This window comes from Euprymna scolopes, chromosome 40 (assembly GCF_053919585.1).
Source record: "Euprymna scolopes isolate OS-2025 chromosome 40, ASM5391958v1, whole genome shotgun sequence".
Taxonomy (NCBI): Eukaryota; Metazoa; Mollusca; class Cephalopoda; order Sepiida; family Sepiolidae; genus Euprymna; species Euprymna scolopes.
This window is the reverse complement of record NC_136521.1, coordinates 49,058,248-49,065,035: the sequence shown is the minus strand read 5'-3', so window position 1 is coordinate 49,065,035 and position 6,788 is coordinate 49,058,248.

Genomic DNA, 6,788 nt, shown 5'->3' with positions numbered 1-6,788 from the left:
CTTAGCGAATAACGACGATGGGGGCAAATGGTCTATTTACTTGCCTACCCACTAGTGCATTGTTTGACTCTAAGTCGGTATTTAATATGGAAAAATCCAGTTCCCCAAAAGGGCTATTCTAGATTGTGACAAATATAATACTGCGTTAGTTTACAAGGATTTCTCTTCCAAAACAAGCAGAAATTAAGGGGTGAGGAAGGCAGGGGAGGCTGACTAGAATTGTAAGGAAATAATAAAAACAAAATGGAGAATGAACAGAAAATAAACAATTAAAAAATGTGTTGGACAGAAAAATAAAATGAATCGATGAAATAGGAAATATATGAAATTAAAAAAAACACCAGAGAGAGAGAGAGAGAGAGAGAGAGAGAGAGAGAGAGAGAAAACGGGGTTTGTATTACTATACACGTAGATTCGAAAAAGTTGTCAAAAAAACAAATATATAACAAATAAATCCGATCAAAGGTAGATAAGTTACTTTTCTACCTAACTGTCTTAATTTTTAATTGTTTTTATTTAATGCAAAATATTTATTCGGCTCGAAAAACGCACACTGTTTACCTACGTATTTGAAAAATACAAATGGCGGCGGACTCTGTGTCGAACACTTTAAGTTCGTGAAAATGATTTAAAACTACAAAACTATACAAAATACTGTTAAACCCCCGCCGAATGAATATATGTCAGCCTATGTTACGATAACATATATTGAGTGAGTTCCTATCAATATTTTGTATAGTATTTAGTTTTAACTCATTATTCCAAACTTAATGTGTTCAACACAGAGTCCGCCGCCATTTGTATTTTTCAAATACATCGATAAACATTGTGTGTTTTTCGAGCCGAATAAACATTTTACATTAAATAAAAACCTTAAAAAATTATCCAGTAAGGTAGATCAATAACTTATTTTGCCTTTTATAACATTTATTTGTTATATTTGTTTTTTGACAACTTTTTATGCAAATATTACGCAAGGATAAATCATGTAGAATATCTGCATGAATATACGTAATAGTTAACTAAAGATGATCATCTCATAAGAAAACCGAAAAACTAATAGGAAATTAATTAAAATGAATGTTTAAAAGGAAAAAAGAGAGAAAAAAAATGGAGAAAAATTATGTTTTATTATTTTAAGCCATCTGTAATTATGAAAACCTGATTTTTATAAATGAATGCTTGTTAGATTATTATTGGACTTGGATATTTTTTAGAAGAGATGGAGAAAAATTATAGGTTATTTGTGCCATCTGTAGCTATACAAATATGGTTTTAGGAATAAATTATTTCGTTTTCTATTTTTTTCTTTCACTGAATCTATCTTCAATCAAACAAGCGTCATTTGTTAGTGGAGAACCCAGCTTACCTTCACACAAGGGTAAAGTTTGACAAAGTAGTGACCGAATTTGCACATCTGTTGAAAAATTTCCACATGAGTCACAAGTTGTTTCACCACGTTTCGGCCAACTTATCCTCTGGCCTTCTTCAGGTAGTCAACCGTGGTGGGATAGGAATACAGCGTCTTGTAACTGTGTCCCCAGCAATTTCTGCCTTCCAAGTAAATGTTTCAATTTCGATTCTATCTGATGGCTCGCAGGTCTTGTTAACTTTTGAAATCATTACTATTGTGTACAATATAAAACACCAATAGAGAGTTGGCTCTATAATAATAAATCTGCATGAATTCAAATATATTTAAGCATTTTGATGACTGGGCAAGATCGGGCGCCCTGCTAGTAAGAGATAAAACGAACTTAGTAACAACTTTCAGCCGAGCAGCAATTAGTCATACATAAATAGTAAAACCGTACATTTAGGGGACGACCTATTACAAATCACACAAACTAAAATTTGTTTTAAATGTTATGTAGTGAATTCACTACTTTATGGAAATTCTTAAGCAAAAACTAATTAAATATTTTGCATGTTTTTTTTAACAAATCTTGAAAATTTTAAGATAGTAGATAAATATATTTTTTTTTTCACATTAAGTTTTCCGAAAATTGATGAACAAGAAATGGCTGATAATTTTAATTCTTAAGTAAAAAACCAAAAACTAAATCTCTTGCCTGTTCTGCACAAGTATTGGAAATTTAAGATATGTGTTTACAGTGAACCTTAACTTTTAATAAACAGCTTGGTATGCAATGACATAGGCTAAGAATCTTAGACAAAATATATATAAATTGGAAAAATGTGTGAACAAATGAAAAAAAAAATGATCCGCTCCACTTGATGACATCAAGCACAGTAATATTTTAGTGAAGAAAATATGAAATTGATGTTCAGTGATTAGTTTGGATGAATGAGAAAATGTAATTGTCTGATGCATAAAAAATAACTCATTTGCTGTATTTGATATTAAGCAGCAAAATATAGTGATTTGAATATTAAGGAAAAAATCAAATCAGATTATGTAAAAAAAAAAGATGAAATTTGAAAATATATATTTTCTGTTTATGAGTTTTCCAATCAAGATTTTGTGGCAGAAATTGGGTGATTACCATGCAATTTTATTTTGGTAAAATTCTTAAATTATTTGAATGTTTATTATAATTTCTAATTAGGGACTTGCTATAATCAAAATCCGCCCCAAAGAGCGTCCTTTCTTTTATTAGGTATCAAAATAGGTATCCAGATTTCTACTTCTATACAAATGTGATATTTCAGATCTGTAGATAAAAAATTTGTTGCATATATAGGTTGAGAATTGTTCTCTCTCATTCTCTCTCTCACACGCACACACATTCTCACTTTTATAGATATAATAGATAAATTATGCTAGATATATTTCCATATGTCTGAATAATCTATATACAAATTTTCAAATCTGTAGATAAAAAATTTGTTGAGTATATAGGTTGAGAATTGTTCTCTCTCTCTCTCTCTCTCTCTCTCTCTCTCACACACACACACACACACACAGATTTTCACTTTTATAGATATAATAGATAGATTATGCTAGATATATTTCTATATGTCTGAATACGCTACATACAAATTTTCACATCCGTAGATATAAAATTTGTTGAGTATATAGGTTGAGAATTGATCTCTCTCTCTCTCCTCTCACACATTCTCACTCTATTAAATATAATAGATAGACTATGCTAGATATATTTCCATATGTCTGAATACACTCTATAAAAATTTATAACAAATTTTCACATCTGTAGATAAAAAATTTGTTGAATACAAAGGTTGAGAATTGTTCTTACTCTCTCTCTCACACACACAGACACATTCTCACTTTTATAGACATAATAGATAGATTATGCTAGATATATTCCATATGTCTGAATACCCTATATACAAATTTTCTAATCTGTAGATAAAAAATTTGTTGAATATTTTCAATCCTTATCCTTGAGCTGCGTCTGGGCCTTGATAAGTGGTAATGCGTATTTAGCAAAATATAAATATATATATAACAAATTTACTGAATTTCCATTACTAATGATTACTGTATTGTCCAATTGACTACTGCACTTTTCAACCCTTATCATCGAGTGTCCTCTGGGCCTTGAGAAGTAGTAATTACTAACGATTACTATATTGTCCAATTGACTACTGCACTTTTTAACCCTTATCCTCGGGTGGCCTCTGGGCCTTATTGTCCAATTGACTACTTTGGACTTTTTAACTCTTATCCTCGAGTGGCCTCTGGGCCTTGATAAGTGGAAATGACTAAGTAACAAAAAAATAGGTATATAACAAATTGCCCGAATTTCCATAAATAACGATTACTATATTGTCCAATTTTCAACTCTTATCTTCGCGTAGCCAATGGGCCTTGATAAGTGGTAATATATAGTTTGTACAAAGTATATAAATATATATATATATATATAACAAAATAGGTTGGAGTCGCTTAATAACACATTCTCCCGTTAAATCGGTTCCATCCTTTTTCCTGAATTTGACTACTGTGCACTTTTAAACTCTTATCCTGGAGTAGCCAATGGGCCTTGATAAGTGGTAATGTATAGTTTGTACAAAATATATATATATATATATATATATATATATATATATATATATATATATATATTACAAAATAGGTTGGAGTCGCTGTATAACTCAATCTTCTGTTATAGCGGTTCCATCCTCCTTCTAGAATTTGACTACTGTGGACTTTTAAACTCTCCTCCTCGAGTGGCCTATGGGCCTGTATAAGTGGTAATATATATTTTATACCAAATATATATATATATATATATGTATAAAAAAATAGGTTGGAGTCGCTGAATAACTCATCCTCCCGTTAAAGTAGGTCCATCGTCTTTCCCGAATTTGACTACTGTGCAAATTTAATCCTCGAATGGCCTATGGGCCTTGATAAGTGTAATATATATTTTTTAATAAATATAGATATATATATATATAACAAAATAGGTTGCAGCTGCTTAATAACTCATCCTTCTGTTAAAGCGGTTCCATCCTATTTCCCGAATTTGACTACTGGGCACTTTTCAACTCTTATCCTCGCGTAGCCAATGGGCCTTGATAAGTGGTAATATATAGTTTGTACAAAGTATATATATATATATATATATATATATATATATATAAACAAAATAGGTTGGAGTCGCTGAATAACTCAATCTCCTGTTATAGCGGTTTCATCCTCCTTCCCGAATTTGACTACTGTGCACTTTATAACTCTAATCCTCGAGTGGCCTATGGCCCTTTATAAGTGGTAATATATATAGTTTCTAAAAAATGTATATACATATATATAACAAAATAGGTTGGTGTCATTGAATAACTCATCCTCCCGTTAAAGTTGTTCCATCGTCTTTCACAAACTTGACTACTGTGCACTTTTGAACTGTCATCCTCGAGTTTCCTATTGGCCTTGATAAGTGCTTATATAGAGAGAAGAGAAACAGGGTGAGAGAGAGAGGGAGAAGATAAAGGGGGTGAGAGAGAGGCAGAAGAGAAAGTTGTTCCCTCCTCTTTCCCAAATTTGACTACTGTGCACGTTTGAACTCTAATCCTCGAGTTGCCTATTGGCCTTGAAAAGTGCTAATATAGATAGAATATATATATAAAACAAAATAGGTTGGAGTCGCTGAATAGCTCAATCTCTTGTTATAGCGGTTCCATCCTCCTTCCCCAATTTTACTACTGTGCACTTTTAAACTCTCATCCTTTAGTGGCCTATGGGCCTTGATAAGTGGTAATATATATAGTTTCTAAAAAATGTATATATATATATAACAAAATAGGTTGGTGTCGTTTAATAACTCATCCTCCCGTTAAAGTTGTTCCACCTCTTTCCCAAATTTGACTACTTTGCACTGTTGAACTGTCATCCTCGAGTTGCCTATTGGCCTTGATAAGTTCTTATATAGAAAGAAGAGAAACAGGGGTAGAGAGAGGGAGAGAAGATAAAGAGCGTGAGAGAGGCGGGAGAGAAAGTTGTTCCATACTCTTTCCCAAATTTGACTACTGTGCACGTTTGAATTCTCATCCTCGAGTTGCCTATTGGCCTTGATAAGTGCTAATATAAATAGAACATATATATATATAACAAAATAGGCTGGAGTCGCTTAATTACTTAATCTCCTGTTATAGCGGTTTCATCCTCCTTCCCGAATTTGACTACTGTGCACTTTTAAACTCTCATCCTCGAGTGGCCTATGGGTCTTATTCATGGTAATATATATAGTTTCTACAATATGTATATATATATATAACAAAATAGGTTAGTGTCGTTGAATAACTCATCCTCCTATTAAAGTTGTTCCATCCTCTTTCCCAAATTTGACTACTGTGCACTTTTGAACTGTCATCCTCGAGTTGCCTATTGGCCTTGATAAGTGCTAATATAAAGAGAAGAGAAACAGGGTGAGAGAGAGAAGATAAAGAGGGTGAGAGAGAGGCAGAAGAGAAAGTTGTTCCATCCTCTTTCCCAAATTTTACTACTGTGCACGTTTGAACTCTCATCCTCGAGTTGCCTATTGGCCTTGATAAAAGCTTATATAGATAGAATATATATATATAACAAAAGAGGTTGGAGTCGCTGTATAACTCAATCTCCTGTTATAGCGGTTCCATCCTCCTTCCCCAATTTTACTACTGTGCACTTTTAAACTCTCATCCTCGAGGGGCCTATGGGCCCTGATAAGTGGTAATATATATAGTTTTTAACAAATGTATATATATATATAACAAAATAGGTTGGTGTCGTGAAATAACTCATCCTACCGTTAAAGTTGTTCCATCCTCTTTCCTAAATTTGACTACTGTGCACTTTTGAACTGTCATCCTCGAGTTGCCTATTGGCCTTGATAAGTGCTAATATAGAGAGAAGAGAAACAGGGTGAGAGAGAGAGGGAGAAGATAAAGGGGGTGAGAGAGAGGCAGAAGAGAAAGTTGTTCCATCCTCTTTCCCAAATTTGACTACTGTGCACGTTTGAACTCTAAACCTCGATTTGCCTATTGGCCTTGATAAGTGCTAATATAGATAGAATATATATATAAAACAAAATAGGTTGGAGTCACTGAATAACTCAATCTCCTGTTATAGCGGTTCCATCCTCCTTCCCCAATTTTACTACTGTGCACTTTTAAACTTTCATCCTTTAGTGGCCTATGGGCCTTGATAAGTGGTAATATATATAGTTTCTTAAAAATGTATATATATATATAAAAAAATAGGTTGGTGTCGTTGAACAACTCATCCTCCTGTTTAAGTTGTTCCATCCTCTTTCACAAATTTGACTTCTGTGCACTTTTAAACTCTCATCCTCGAGTTGCCTATGGGCCTTGTTAAGTGG